Source organism: Aulonocara sp. 'chitande type north' Nkhata Bay, linkage group LG20 (assembly GCF_057382095.1).
Source record: "Aulonocara sp. 'chitande type north' Nkhata Bay isolate Kocher_YH1m ecotype deep benthic linkage group LG20, A_spYH_male_GT1.1, whole genome shotgun sequence".
NCBI lineage: Eukaryota > Metazoa > Chordata > Actinopteri > Cichliformes > Cichlidae > Aulonocara > Aulonocara sp. 'chitande type north' Nkhata Bay.
In genome coordinates this window covers 26,082,236-26,098,002 of record NC_141363.1, presented here as the reverse complement: position 1 = coordinate 26,098,002, position 15,767 = coordinate 26,082,236, and the positions used below count along the sequence as shown (strand labels likewise).

Genomic DNA, 15,767 nt, shown 5'->3' with positions numbered 1-15,767 from the left:
AGGAGGAGTGGGAGCCTCCACAGGCTCGCTGTGATTGGCTCAGACACGACTAACTCCATTTTGGAAAACAGCTGTTTGAAGACACAACCTTTTCCCCGTTGTTTGCCGACAGTACCCTGAGAAGAAAAAAAATCACGCAGGTTTTTGCCACGCATTCTCTCTTCACCAGGGGTTGTGTTTTTTATACACACCATCCTGCTTCACTTTCGGCCCACTTCGGCGCGCTGCGTTTTTTGTCCGACTGCCAGGAAACTTAACTGGAGATCCATGGTGTTAGATTTCCATTGTAACAAGTGGATAGCAGGAGGAGACCCGACCAAGGTTAGTGGCGCTCTTTGTATTGGCGATGTTGCTCTTATGGCTGCTGCTTTAAAAATGTATTATTTATTGTTGGTTTGCGTGCGTAAAAAAAAAACAAAACAAAGAACGCTCATGTTTGGAGTGACCAGCCGCAGGGAGCTGTGGAGTCACGAAGCGAGCCTTCTACATCATGTTAGGAAGGCATTTTCCAGCCAGCGCAGCGACCAGCGTTAGACAATACATCTTGATTTGCAGAGCTGTGCGTGTCCACTGTACACACACTGCATCCAAACGGTATACACACGAACGCCTACTTCTACAAGGGCTTATTTTGTGTTGAGTTATCTTGCGGTTGTTAAAGATTTTCACATTTTTGTCTCGACAGAATGAGGCATTCAAGTGTGTCTATTATTCTGGCCGCCTGCGTGCTTTACATGCATATGTGTGTGTGTGTGTGTGTGTGTGTGTGTGTGTGTACAGTTTAAAGGGCTGGCATCCACGTCCCTCCCACACATTAGCTGCTGCATTCAGTGTAGCTAATGACAGACAGGATTGCTGTTGAAAGCCTTCACCTCCTCGCTCATCAACTGGGCTATTTCTACTCTGTCAATGCACCCAGATCACCCACCTCCCAGATCAACTTCGTCATCTATTTCCTTACTCAATCGAATAACGTGGGAGCGTTGACAGGAGGTTGCTTGCAAATAACCTGGCTGCTGAGTGAATTAGAAAAATCCCAGTCCAGTTTTTCTCCTTTTTAAAAAAAATAGGAAAGAGAAAGCAGAGCTGCTTGGAGATGGTGCTCTCAAGCATCATCATCAGCATCCTGTTGGGGATCAGCTTGGGACCCCCCACTTTACAGTGTTGCTGGGCAAGTGCCAGTGTTACTGGGCATGGGCACTGGTGAAAATAAACACTGGCTTCTCGCCTGCCTGGGGTGGTTTGCTTCACTGTCTACTGCGTGACTTTAAGTAAAAGTGCTCCCCGAGCCCAGTGCACAGTAATCCAGGCATAATAATAAACCAGGGGTTGTGATTAAGTCAAAATAATACAGCACAACCAGTTGTTTTATTGTCAGAGCCCGAGTGGGTAAGCAGAGGAATGAGCTTAAACTGCAAAAGCAGTGTTTGGCCTGCACTGATTTGTCCCTTTTTTCCTCAAGGGAACTGTTGCATATCACTACTGCATTTTCCAATTTTTGGAGAGATCGAATAGTAAAGTTGTGCATTATTCCTGTTTTAATGGATTAATAGTCATAAGTAAAGGCAATCATACTACAAGATAATGCGAAGAGAACCAAAAAATCTTAACATTTCAGTTTGCAGCCAGAGAATGTTTTACAGATTATTTCAAACAATTTTATGTTGGGTAACGCTAGACACATACAAATAGTAATTATGAGATTTTTGCATTTAAGATGTTAATGTTCCTTAAAAATATCACGTCCCAAAGAACTGGGTCACCTCAAGAGTTTAAGATTAAATCCTGCACAGTCTGTAGAGACTGATGTCGCATGTGGTTTTCTTTGGATCAGCTCTCTGCTGCTTCTTCTCCTCCCTTTGTACCAGCTAACCATACATGGTCTGTTATCTATCAAAAACGCCAAGGGGGCTGGAGAACAGCCAGAACAGAGAGTGCAGAGATGCTAGGAAACCCTGCGCTACTGGAGAGACACACATGCCCTGCTGACCTTGGACAGAGCCCTGCAGAGCTCATGCATTTCAATCAAATTTACACACAAAAAAGGCATGTAGAAGAAAAGGCAGACCACTTACCATTAGGATTACACGTCCTTGTAATTTGACTGTTAGAAAGACTTGTCCTGGGAGGCCTTTTAGTGGGTTACACATCTTCCAATTTGTGACACGGGCTTTTCGGAAAGCAGTTAAATCATGAGTAATCAGGTCAGGCCGGTGCAGTTATGATTGTCTGCAGTGCTGTATGGCCAGAGCTTTCAGAACCATTCTGCTCCTTTAAAATATGCCAGTAGATAGAAATCATATCTGTCTCTGCTGAGGGCTGCCAACTATAACATGATTAGCCTAAGAACATTTAGACTCCTATATCCCTGTGCTCAGCGCCTGATTAAGCACACATGGCATGGGGTGGGATGTGTGGCTGTTTCTATCACTCTTTCCTTTTCTGTCTGGACAGCTTTGTCGTATTCCACTTGTCCGAAGGTTAAACCTGTTTTCCTGAAGATTTTTTTTATTGTTAAGACATTATGTCTTTGTGGTGCTTTAAATGGAACTCTAAAGAAGTTACATTCAAGGCTTTCCTTTGCAGTAAGGACAGGACTTTGCTCCATTTAGCTAAAGCACGTAATCTATTCTGTGATTTGGTTCAAAACGTCTGCCAGATGTCAGCCCACTGCCCAGAACCCTTCCTAACACGTTTAAGATAACAGGGACCACAAAAGCAACAGCCTGTATCTGAGTCCATAGCAGTGACTCAGTGTTTTAATACTAAGTGAACACAGTGCTCTTGGTCTATTTTTGTATGCTTCCCCCTGTATGATCGCGTGTTTTAATGTGTACATATTTTGTGGGGATTTGTCAGTTCAGCTGCGCTGACCTCGAACCACATTCTTTGCCCTGTGCACGGAGGCCATAAGTGACTCTGTTTATAGCTTCCTGGCTTCCCCATGAGGAGAAAATGAGTGCATCACTCTTTTGTGTCTTGTGTGACAAACAGGAAGATGCTTCTGCCGAAGATGTCTTTCTATTATTTTGTCCTTCCACATAATCAAAGCCAAATTTCTCCTTTTTTAAAAATTGAAATTGAATTAATCACAGACTGTACCTCATTTCTTGGGCCATGGGTTAATGATGTTTATGGACACAAATCCAGCATGTGCCATTTCCCACACACAAACTAGGATTTGTAGGAGAAGAGCGCTTCAGATCAACACCCACATGGTTCATTCAATGTCATTTTCCTTTCCCGTCACTGCTCTTTTCACATTGTCGTCTGTTGCCGAGCACTTCTGAAAGTCTTATCTTGCTGGCAGTGCTAAATGAAATCATTAATTATCTTGGTAATGTTTAATAATGATGGTGGAGACAGTGCCGATGATGATTTACAGGTACATTTGATGACTCAAGCATAGATATGTTTTGTGCAATAATCTTTTCTGGCATCGTTGTATTTTTACTCAGTTGTATATAGCATTCGTATTCTATTTTTATCTTATTGTATATTTTTATTCTATTTTATTCTACTGTATATAGTATATTATTTTATTCTATTCTGTACAGCTGTGTACTGTATTTATTCTTATTGTATTCTAATTTTTGCGTCATAACTTTTGCACTGTCCACTTCCTGCTGTGACAAAACAAATTTCCCACGTGTGGGACTAATAAAGGTTATCTTATCTTATCTTATCTTAAATAGCCACAGGGTGCATAATGGTCACATGTCATAAAAGCTGTTATGGTGATGTTGGAAAACCTTGCCAATGAAGCATGGGCATAACAAAGCTGTTCACTGATGGGTCTAATGATGCCTTTTCAGTCTCAGAGATGCAAGAACTGGGGGGTGGTGGATGGGGCATTAAGACCAACAGAAACAAATACCTTGTTTACACTTAACAAAAAAAAGCCAATTGGAACACAAGTGGAAAATCACAGGACTTTGCTTTTTAGCTTTGCTTCCAGTCATGCCTGTCATGTGTGTTCAGCTCACCACTGCGCTGAGATTTTCTTACTTCAGGGCCATTTCATCTAGAAGGTTTAAGGGCCAGTTATTATTGGTCTTTGTGCCAGTCATGTGACACATTTGTTTAGCAAGAGCTAGCAGACAAATGATTAAAGAACTAATATTTATGCCATGGCTGTTCCAATGGAGCACAAAGTCAACAGCGACTTGCAAAAGAGCAAAGGGCAAGATTAAAAAAAGGACGCCCACATCCTGCATTCATGACATATTTTTCCCTTTGCTTCCTTGTAGGGACACATTAGAGTTTCACTACAAAATAAATGCAGCCAAATGCACCTCTGGAAGGAGGAAGGAGCTTCAGATTACAACTTGTCTTTGGTTGTTTTCTTCTGTTTGGCACGGTCTTCTTTTGATCAAATCCCCAAACATGCATTTCAAAAGCAAAGATTTACATTATCGCCTTAAGTCTGCGGTGTCGAACATAGGCTTTCAAAAAGACTTGTGCTTTTGATGCATAATTCTTTCTCAAAACTCTGAAACAAATACAGGAATTTGCCTGGCGCTAAAAGCCTTAATTGGCATTATTAAAATTTGTTTTGCTTTCAATGTACAGGCAGACTTTCAGTTTGTACAAAGGAACTGTTTGAAACCTAGCTGTCAAAAAGTTCCTTATTTATCTGTCTGATACTTTAAGAGCTTCATAATTATTCATTAGGTGCCTCCTGCTTGTACAGTAATTTAAATATTAACATTTTTGCTCATTGAATTTGGTTTCAGTCAACTCCTGAGGGAAATCTCTGGTACTTCAGCGAAATGCTTTACAAATGTTCAGCAGCTGGCCCCTTAACACATCTGTCAGCTCTTTGGTGATGAGCAGTTGGTCTACTGTAGGTTTTTAGAGATTTTATTTTTTAACTGAAAATAGCTGTAGTTGCCCAGAAAGAGAATCGTGGGCGGGAACCAGAAATCGCTGTCAGTGACACCCCCCCTTCATAGTCATTGTTTTTACATTGCCATTTGATTTTTATTTTTTTTTTTTATCTAAATTACAGCCACTTTGGGGCAATTAAAATATAATTTAAAAAGCAGTGCTCTATTCCAAAATCTGTTTTATCCTTTTCTATAAAACATTACTTCCTCATAGAGTCACAAGGCATGTTGCGCCTTAAAAAATGTAGTCAGACCATTTCTGACTAACAGAAGAACAGGAAGTGGATGCTTAAGAAATCACAACCACAAATGTACAAATCTTCTCACAGCATTGCCACCGTTTGATGATGTCTCTGGACTGCGATGGAGGCTGTGTCCTTAAACAGCTTCACCAGCTTTACATGGCCTCGTTTTGCTGTTGGGCAAAAATGTCAATGATGAGTACTCGATGAGCCAACTGGCAGCTATTTTGCAGCATTATTTTTTTTTTTTAAAGAGGGTCAATGGATCTGTTTTGTTAAACCGTGTCACTGCTGAAATGTACAGTAACAGCTCTGAAAACAAACTGTCCACAGTGCAATCAAACCGCATCCAGTCAGAGTGTGTCACACTCAAGAAGCTATTGGTGAAGCAATGCTTACGTGTCTTGTGGTTTTTCATCCCAACTGAAAATTGACTCCAACAACTGAGTCCAAAGCCTTGTAAAGACTGGAAACCAGTGTGCTGGGATAGGCTGCACCTGTGCGCCTCTGTCTATCTGATACATGGCTAGAGGAAATGGTTTGATACTGCATATCTGTTGCTATTAAAAGCCCCAAAGCTATTCCCTAATGTCTCTCAACTTCCAGACTAATGACATAGTTTGGCAGGGTCGCCTTTAAAACAACACATCTGTTTTTCAGCATTAAGCCTGTTGATTTAATGTAGCAAAGCTGAGTTACACCCTCTTACTTCAGCTATGTGGGCCTACAGCACAGCAGCATCACAGATAGGTCTGAGGTGTTAAATAAACACAGTTTTAATCTGGTTGGAAGGGGACTTTTTAATCAAACCTTATTATGTAAATGGATTCCCATCCACGTGAACTGATGTGGAAGTAAAATTGATGCGTCCCTTTTTTTTGGCCCAGCAGGTCGGTGGAGCGATGATTTGATGAGAAACCCCCTTCATAGAAAAATGAAAATGTACTTTAATCATTTTAGATGGAGTGGCCTGTTTCAAATTCCATGTGATCGGAATAAAGTGCTGAAATCGTTGAACTGTTAAAATGGCGAGAAGGCAAAAATCCCCTAAAGTAAAAAGAACACCATGATCTTTGGATTTTGACAGGGAGTCAGAAGCTTGCTATCTGATTTATGCTTTTATTTGATCCACATCAGTATTTCTAAGGCTTTGTTTGCTTTAAAATATTTTATTGTTTCTGAAAAGCTTTTCATCTGAGTCCCAGAGGAGAGGAAACAATGAGTAATGTTGATAAGAGGCTACTTGGAAAAACGTGGAAGGGAATAAAAATGGTGATCCATTAATTAATGAACCCCATTGCCAATTGTTTGTTAGAATAAAACCAAATAAGATTAATTGCTTAATACGTAGATTAATGGCCTGTCAAAAAGCGGTATATGAGGCCTGACTAGTGTCAAACTTTTACCGACAACTGTGCAAGACATTTTGTGCGACAGGTGGTCAGTACAAAAAAAATAAGTAAAGTTACATTTGGCACACCTTTTAGTTCCTCTCATACTTACTGATCTCCTCCTGGGCTGCCTGCTGTAGTTCCCTTCTTGCTGTTTCTTTAATCTGTGCTTTAGAGGCATTGTGCTACATTTGGCAAATGCAAACTCAGTTGTTAATTAAGGGTTAATATATATTAAAATAAGGCAAAGAAAATTATATTAATAATAAAGGGACTGACAGTTATCGCGGACGCTGTGCTGGACTTGCACTTGTGCTGTCTCTATAAATGCTGGGAATATATCAGTCAGGTGGTGTGCTAATTATCCAAACAAGTCCAGACATCATGCACAAACTGACTCCGTCATCTCTGGCTCCCCCTCCCTTTGCGGCTTGTCAGACACACACACACGCACACGCACACGCTGATGTGTTCTTTCACCTTGTTTGTACCTCTGAATAGTCCACACAGAGAAAGCTTTTCCTGCTGGAGTGCCCACAGCATCAAACACCTAGTTCACTTGGGCGCACACTGTGACTTAATGTATGTACTATGGTTTTGTCTGACACATTGTATTCTTGTGAGTTTGTGATTCAAAATTTTCTGACTACAGCCATAAACAGTGAAAATTATGAAAAATGCGTAAGAGTTACGGGAGTTATGGACATTCTGTATGAGTTGGCTCCAGAGGGATAGGTCAAGGACAAATGTTTCTGACATGTGAATATTTGCGTGGACTTATGATCACGTAATTCTCTCTGTTGTCAGACAAGCAACCTAACACGACATACAGTATTCGTATTTTAAATCGGACTAGCTTGCCTTTTTATAATTTAACAGAGGGCTTATGTTTGGCTGACTGTATTGGAATGTAATAGTATGTTTAATTTCATACAACCACTGTAATTGCCTGACTTTCACCAATAAAAGCAGGAAGGAGGCAGAATGTTTTTTTGTAACAGAGAAAATATTCTAAAATCTGTGCAAGTTTTTGCTGCAGAACATTATTACTGTGAGACCACCAACTGGTACAAGGGCCCTCTTGAAACAGTTGCTAGTTATTCTGTTACTGTTACTTTTTTTTCATGAAAGAAGCACATTTTGAGAGATTAAATTTGCTCATACAAGTTTCAGAATTGGTTAAAAAATTTGAAAAAAAGTCACTTTTTCACATTAAAAAAAAAAAAAAAAAAGCTTCATCATAAAGCCACTACTATACTTTATTACTGTGATATTTACTCTACAGTTTAAAAACCCTTTTCTTTGTTTTGCTGTTTACAGTCATTGTAATACAAGAAATTCCATCCATACACTTTTATAGATGTGCATCATACTTACATTGGTCAGTCTAATCTAAAGACCTACATGAAGCTCCTTTGTGAAGCTTTTAAGTTTATATTTTGATGTATGGTAATGGTGCCATGGCAAGTTTTGAGGTTTAAAGCTGATGTTGTTCCACTGCTGCATATTTTGCGCCACATCATATCATCTGTAGTAATACTGGTATATATTTTTACATGATGTAAAGTGTCATGGGTTTACTGTCCCATTGCGCACATGACACGATCCCCGGCATCTCTGAGAGCGATGGCCTCCATTGCATCAGCCTCTGATGATGACCAAGTACCTAAAAAGAGGGCTTCTACAACAACGTCAAACAATGCAAGAAAGCTGTTCCTGCTAACGGTGGAAACAACAAACTTGTTTCGGCACCCAGGCAAAAAAAAGATGATCAGACCACGAAGGCAGCTGAGAAATACAAGCAGCTAGTCATGTGTGGCCCAAAAATAAACAAATGGCTCCGCCAAGGATTGCTGGAGCACTCTCTAGTTACACTCCATATACCAGGAAGAGCAAACAGTGGGTTGAAATTACATGGTGGAAAAGGAGAACTTTAAGGAACTGGTTTAACCCCCCCCCAAAAACAACTCAACCCAAGATGCAATATCCTAAGAAGACAAAATTTTGAACCTTTTAATTTTATTATGTGACAGTATAGTGGAGGCTTATGAGTGTAGTGGCATACCTAACAAGAAAAAGATCCCCGGTTCAGTGCCTGTTCAATTGCTTTGGGGGTTATGTCAGAAAAAGCATCCATTGTAAAAATCTGCTAAATCAGACAAGTGGAGCTACCCATGACGGCGAGCCCTTGTGAATAACAGAGCAGCCGAATGTAGCTTTCATTGTGGAGGCTCCTGAATAGTTGGAAGGTTGTTACTTTAGTTATTGCAAGCACTTAAATTTATGTATAAAGACTGGCAATTGTAACTAAATTGCCTGAAAAAGACTTGGCCTAAGCCTCATAACAATCTCTCACACTGCTTGAATCCGCTACTGTGAATAATGCTGTAAGAGGGGGGAAAAGGAGCTCCTTGGTGTTTTGTTCTTATTTGATGTGTGATGTGTCACTGTATATAATGCTAAGTCACTACTTAAACGGTGTAATGCTGCTCCTGCTACTGCTGACACATTGTGCCTATAGATTCACATTAAATGAAGTCTGTCATCAGTGACAGTCGCCCATTAGAAAAGGATGGAAAAAGCACGTAATTTTGTTTGCTGTAATTGATGCTGCTGCCCGCAAGCTGCCATCACCAATAAAATCTTCTTTCGTATTATTTTTTTCTGTATTGTCGTAAATATAATTATCACAAATTTCCTTGAAATATTTCAATATTGAAATATTGTATTTCCTTAAAGTATTGTATATCACTTGCCCATATGTAACTCTATATAATGCAGATAAAACTGTTATTATGAATTCATACCCTGTGATTTCTGGACTCTGCTTTTTGGATGCCATGTGGGGTGGAGTGCTAAATTATAAGCTAGCACTAGCAAATTACATTCATAAACTTTACAGACGAATAAAGTACTGGAATTTCATTTACCAGAACTGAAGCACAACAAAAGGCACCAACACCACAAACACCGCTGAGAAGTTCAGTTTAGCGAACACAGGTGCAGCATCGATTCGCTGCATCTCCGTCTGTTAGGACATCTGTCAATAACTTCAGATTCCAGATGGATGGAAAAGAATTCACCCACCGTGTAGTGTTGTGAAGGGGAAAACTATACACCTGGACTATCTGTATTATCCATAAAGGCCAAAATGTTTTTGTACCAGGCTTTAAACATTCTTTTTAATGTTGTAAAGTTTGGAATTTTAACAAACTTTGCTCAATTTTGAAGCCACCCTCAAGTGGCCATTAGAAAAACTGCAATTTTTGGCACTCGAGTGTGTGTGTGTATGTGTGTGTGTGTTACTGCACACTGTAAAAACCAAAGCTTTTCTGTATACCATCATGAATGATATGGAGTAAGGTGCAATGACTGCCTCTGCTCTTTCCTTTTTTTGTATCGGCGTGTTTGCTCACGAGGAGGGTGACATATGTGCCTTTGTATCTCCGTCAACTCAGCAAATCGAATCACATGATGCCCACATCCTCCTAGACTTGTGGGAGAAAAGTGTGATGATGTAGCTGAGTGGAATTACTTGGCAAACCTCAGACGCAGCAGGGCTGTCGGGGCAGGTGAGAGGAGCGAGTCGTTTTCTTCAAATTATTTCCAGTGCAGCATAAAGAGCAGCTGTGTTTGGTATAATCACATTTCTGGCTTTGGGACTGAGACGTGCCTGACTGTAAGTCATTTTCTGGTCTTTGTTATTTTATAAGAGAGAGGATTAATGGGTTGAGGGAGTTGTGGGTAAAATCCCTCTAACAGGTGGTGCATTAGGAAGTAGCCAATATATTGGTATAGTAGCCATTTATTCTGCTAAAAACTGGTCAAATGTGTGCAGCTCACGAGCAGGATGTATTGTGTGTCTCAAGTTCTCAAAAAAAAAGTAATGAAAACATTGGAGCCTGTGAGGGATTCTGTCTTTATTTTTAAAAGCACAATAAACATGGATGCATTCCTTTTCTGCTTCTCTCATCCTCCCTTTTTTTCCCCTTTCAATAACCTCATGGATTTTCTGTCCTCATCTGCTTTCCATTCTCACCTCATCCTCATCATTTTCCTCTCACCCCCCCCCCCCCCCCCCCACCTTCATCACCACCTACTCTCCAGTCCCCTCACTTACCACTTGTCCTTGCATCGTCCTCCGCCGCACCGCCGCCGCCGCCACCTCCTCCTCCTCCTCCTCGTTAGCTCAAGGGTCTTATTCAGCCTCCAGTGTGTGTGCAGAGAGTCTGGGAAAAGAGAGGGCATAAACAACACAGGCAAACAAACCACCTGCTTCCTGTTGAGGTCTCGTGTTGTTAAATGTGCGGACAGAAATAGAAATGGGCAACCTTGCAGCAGAATTAGAAAAGATGGAACGGACAGTGGGAGGAAAATCACAGACCTGCACAGCAGTTAAACACCACGCTTCCCTGCATACCCTCTGGATTCCAGAGAAAGAAGGCTCAATCACACCTGAGGACGTATGGTAATGGGGTGACAGGAACTAATTGGAGCTGAAGAAAGTAATTGATTAATTGACTGAGTTACAAAATTAATCTCCAGCTGAAGTGGCCCAAATTCAGTCTTCTTTGTGATTATACGTGAATCTTCCTCATACCGTACAACAAGAGCTGTCTTTGCTTCCACCCACACTAAATCTAATTTGTTTTGACCAAAAATATTTATTCATAAGTTATGTCAAATACAAACAAAGAAGAAAATCTTGGCATCTTAGAAGAAAGACACGAAGATTTTTGCCTTGATTTAACAGCTGTAATCATCATTAAAGCTGCTGCTCATTCATTTTCTGAAATTTGTTGATTTCCTAAGTGTTTCAGATTTCCAAACATTACATTAGCAAGCATTACATTTGGTTAAATATTTCTTTTTCACGCAGATTTACAGCTTTTCCGTCTATTATTGTAAAAATGAATATTTCCAAAATTTCAAGGAACCCAAGCACATTGAGAGAAAAATGTCAGATCCTCACATTTAGGGAGATGAGAACGTCTGCTTGGATAAACAATTGTAACCGTGTAGTCCAAATATGTTATATTTATTTATTTAATTTTTTTCAGAAAAAGTTATTAAAATCAACGGTGCAGTTCATTATTTTATCACTTGTTGTCATATTATTATCCTCTTGCTTAATAGATTAAAAAGTGATTAAAAAGAGAGGGACATGACATTATCAAATTTTGAAAAACAAACAACCAAACTGACTTAATGTTAAAAGGGAACTGTTCTACTAATAATAGTACTATTAATCCTTATTTTTTTACTACACCAGGCCTTTGTGCAGCTCCTTAAATCAGCCACTGCACAAAAGCTGTTTTAGTTCCCTTCCCCCCTTCGTTCAAGCCAACCTTCTTCTGATTGGCTGCCTGTCATACATGCAGGCACGTAGGTGGGGCTTCTGTGCTTACAGCCAAAACTGTGTGCTCCAGATGACCATATTAGGAATATTCCTTTCTATGACATCATGCAGATCTAAGGGTGTAAAAAAAACTGTCTGAAACTGAACATTTAGAGCAGTCTGAAGCCTGAGCTTTTGGCTCACAATGTTTACTTGTAAATATGCTTATTATAAATGTTTAATGTGAGCATCCACCCCTGTAACGGAATATAAACAGCATGTATTTCATTGGTTGGTTGACTGAACTGCAAAAACCCAATAATGTAACATTTCAGTGAACAGAAATATATACAAGGTGTGGGAACATGATATATTTAACACCAATTTTTAACACTAATTTTTTATTTTCTTTTATTTATTATTTTTTTTATTTTTTTACAATATTTTCACTAAATATTCTTTTCAGCTATTTTTTAGATGGTATAGCCGCACTAAGTCCTTAACAAATCAAATCCCCCTCGGAGCTGCTTTATATAGTCATGAATTATTTTGTCTTGTTAAGTAAACAAGACGGTAACTGTTCAGATGAGATAAATTTCAGGGAGCAGTCGTCTCTTTTATTTGCTTTGATTGTATTAGATGAGAGTGCTGTCTGTGTTTGCTTCTGATAGTCATTCATTATAAAATCGGTTTCTCCTGACAAATTCGTTTTTGTGACAACACTGCCCGTGAACAGTCTCATGAAAGATGAGAATCTAAGCGAACAGTTGCTGCAGCACTCTGAAACTGAGATGAGAGAATTTTTTTTTCCCCCTTGCTTAGAAAGGGGGCCATAATCATGGCCTCATTTTACAGTCCGGTTGAAGCACCTGCTCCTGACTCAGCTATGAATCATGGTTGGCTGATGGGAATCAGTCACACCCATCCTATTGACACACACCCACACACAAATACAAACCAGGGGAATCCCTATAGCCTGAGGCAGAAAATGCTGCTACAGCAGACTGTCTCATATATCTTGACACTTCTCTCTACTGCCTGTGAAATACTCATTGATTACAGGTTATTTGGAGTACTGTGTTGTACATTTAATATCTCTGGTAACGTAACCTTTACTTACCTCCAGAGAGGCAAATGTGATACCATTGTTTTCTTGTGGATGGGTATCGTTTGACACAGCAATATCATGATGCACCGGCTCCCCCTCCTCTAAAACGAGTATCGATTGCCCCAGCTGTTGCTAAGTGAGCTGTGCTAACAGAAGAGGACACAGTCTATAGTACAAGTATTGTCTGTCTCTTTAGTCTTGTTTATTATGTGGCCCTGCCATCTGCTCAGCAGATGAAATAACTGAGTAGATTTTAAAAAAAAAAAATCAATTTAAGTTGGTGTGAGCACACTGACATTTTAATGCCGAGTTAGAGGAGATCTGTCTCCTTTAATTAGGCACATTCAGCAAAAGCACGTTATATAAAGGGTTTCCCTTTTCAGCAGTTGTTACTTTTTGAGCAGCAGTAATTAGTGTGGCTTATGTTTGATAAAATAAGTGGAAATCATGCAAGGCTTTGGTGTGATTACCTCAGAATGACGTTATAAATAAATGTGTAAAAGAATAGCTCAGCATTTTAGGAAACTGATTTAGATTCCTTTTCTGAGATGAAAAGTGTGCTCACTGTGAAGGACTAGTAAGGATTTGGTGCACAATCTGAAATGAAGTATGATGTAATGGTGGTCAGAAAACACTGAAAATGGCTAGTTGAAAGGGAATTCCACTTTACACATGTACTTGAGGACTGTGTATGAAAAGAGGATAAATAAAGTCCCTGCTCTAGTGGGAGCTCTGATAAATGTCCTCAGGTTGTGTCCCTTGAATCAACTTTGCTTCTGGTTGCAAATGGGCTTGTCTCTGTTCAGTACTAGAAACCTGAGGCTGTGTTAGTCACTAATGGCAGAAGGCATCAAAGGTTGCAGTGAAACAGCCAAAAACATTGCCATCCAGATCTTTTCCTAACCACTTGTCCTTTACGTCAATAGACAAGGGCATGAGGTCAGGACAAAAGGTGGAGGAAAATTCATAAACAAAGACAAAACTAATGCAAACCAAGTTGCATTAGAACCATCGCTTCACTTCAGTATAGCTCGGTATTTTTATTTGTAGTGAACTTTTCTAATGTCATCAGGAGATTTGCACAAGGCAACGACTTCATAACAAGCAGAATAAAATGAAGCAATGCTGCATTGTTGTTCACATATACTGTAGGTTTACACAAATACGTTAAAGTTCAAAATGTATTTACATGTTAGCAAGTTGCACAACAAGATGCAAAACTCACCAGTAATTTACATGATTTGCGTCAATCGTCACTGGTTTATTTCCATAAATGGTCAAATGGTGCGTCACATTGAATTGTGGCTTATCTTACAAGTGGCGCTCAAGTGTATCCTGTAGCAAAGGAAACATGGAAGCACCTTTCCCTAATGTTTAGAGAATTCAACTATTTAATCTTTAAGGTCCCCAATTCCTCTGTTTAGTCAACTAGTCTATATAAAATGAAGTATTGTTTACACACACAGTGATCGATCATGTTACTGTGACTATGAGGCACTGGCTTCTAAGAAAACCAAAGGGTTTAATCATACAAGTTTCAGAATGGGACCCAGAGCTGCTGCAAGGGAGACTCGAACAGTGACTTCTGTCTCTGAAGTCTATTTCTTATCTCACCAAGTGAACTGACCAACACTGATTAGATATGTGTCCAGAGAGGCAATTCAATTCAGTTTTATTTACATAGCACCAAATCACAACAGTCAACTCACGGTGCTTTATATTGTAGGGTAAAGATCCTGTGGCAGAATATAGTGTTTTAGATTAAAACAACAAAAATAACCCTATAAAATCTTGTAATACTACTCTGTGTAAGAGAGGTGGATGTTGTGTGGCTGTTCACAACCTTTTCAGTTAGTAAATTTCTTGTTAATCAAATGTATTTAAAAAACACGTTTCCTTTATTGCAATACTGTGAGAAATATTTCTTGCTGGATGTGTTTGTGGATACAACATCAATATCGGGCCAATCAATATGATGTCAACCATGTTTGTTGGAAAGTCAGCTGAGTCAGCGGTCCCCAACCCCCGGGCCACAGACCGGTACCAGTCAATGAGTCGTTTGGTACCGAGCCACGAGAGTTGAGGCTTGGGTGTGATTTTCAGGGTTTTTATCGTCATTTTTTTTTTATTGTTTTTGCCGTTAACTCTGTTTCCCTGGGCCTTTTCCCATGTGCTATAAATAAGTCTTCTTTCTTTTGTACTAGTACTGGTTTTATTTTGTTGTTTTTATCCCTGACACCTTAAAGGCCAGTCCGTGAAAATATTATCGGACGTAAACCGGTCTGTGGCGCAAAAAAGGTTGGGGATCGCTGAGCTAACTGATCTGTTGTGGCGACATGCTGGCGTCTTGTGACCTCAACAACTAAGAAGGAAGAATGTTGAGTCATTACGTACCATCAGCCCACCTGAAACACTGATCCTGGCATCCTGGAGAACAAAATGAAGAAGACCTCATACTTAACCACACAGGATGCCTGTAACGTTTCGGATTGATTTTTTTCTGACCACCAAGACTTGTGTTGGTTTAGTAACTCGCTGAAACTCTGACCTTCTAATTCCCTGAAAGCCAGTGCAGCTTGAAGTTTCTCAGGCAGGGGAAGAGATGGTCGATCTGACTCCTGCTAAAAACAAATAGGGTCAGGGTTTTTTTTCTTTTCTTTCTTTTTCTATATTTTTTTAAGACATAACAAACGGACAACTCTTATTCACATACGTTTTGACTGAGCTTTGATCTTGGGATAATACAACTTCAGTGTTTTGTTTTTTCAGAATTACTTTAAAGATTCTACATGTCACCTG

General features: G+C 39.8%; 1 protein-coding gene and 1 long non-coding RNA gene across 2 annotated transcripts in view; one reads left to right on the top strand and one right to left on the bottom strand.

The window, feature by feature from the left end:
* pkig (protein kinase (cAMP-dependent, catalytic) inhibitor gamma) overlaps positions 1 to 15,767 on the top strand; it is a 28,679-nt gene continuing 12,912 nt past the window's right edge. Inside the window, exon 1 of the mRNA XM_086278807.1 lies at positions 1 to 321. The gene's annotated coding sequence lies outside the window, so the exon portion shown is untranslated. The remainder of the gene's footprint in view (positions 322 to 15,767) is intronic.
* LOC147305743 (uncharacterized) lies at positions 4,344 to 6,796 on the bottom strand. The gene is made up of 3 exons (XR_015126726.1): positions 6,635 to 6,796; positions 5,942 to 6,053; positions 4,344 to 5,304 (listed from the first exon to the last, which is right to left on the bottom strand). It is a non-coding gene; the product is annotated as an uncharacterized LOC147305743 (long non-coding RNA).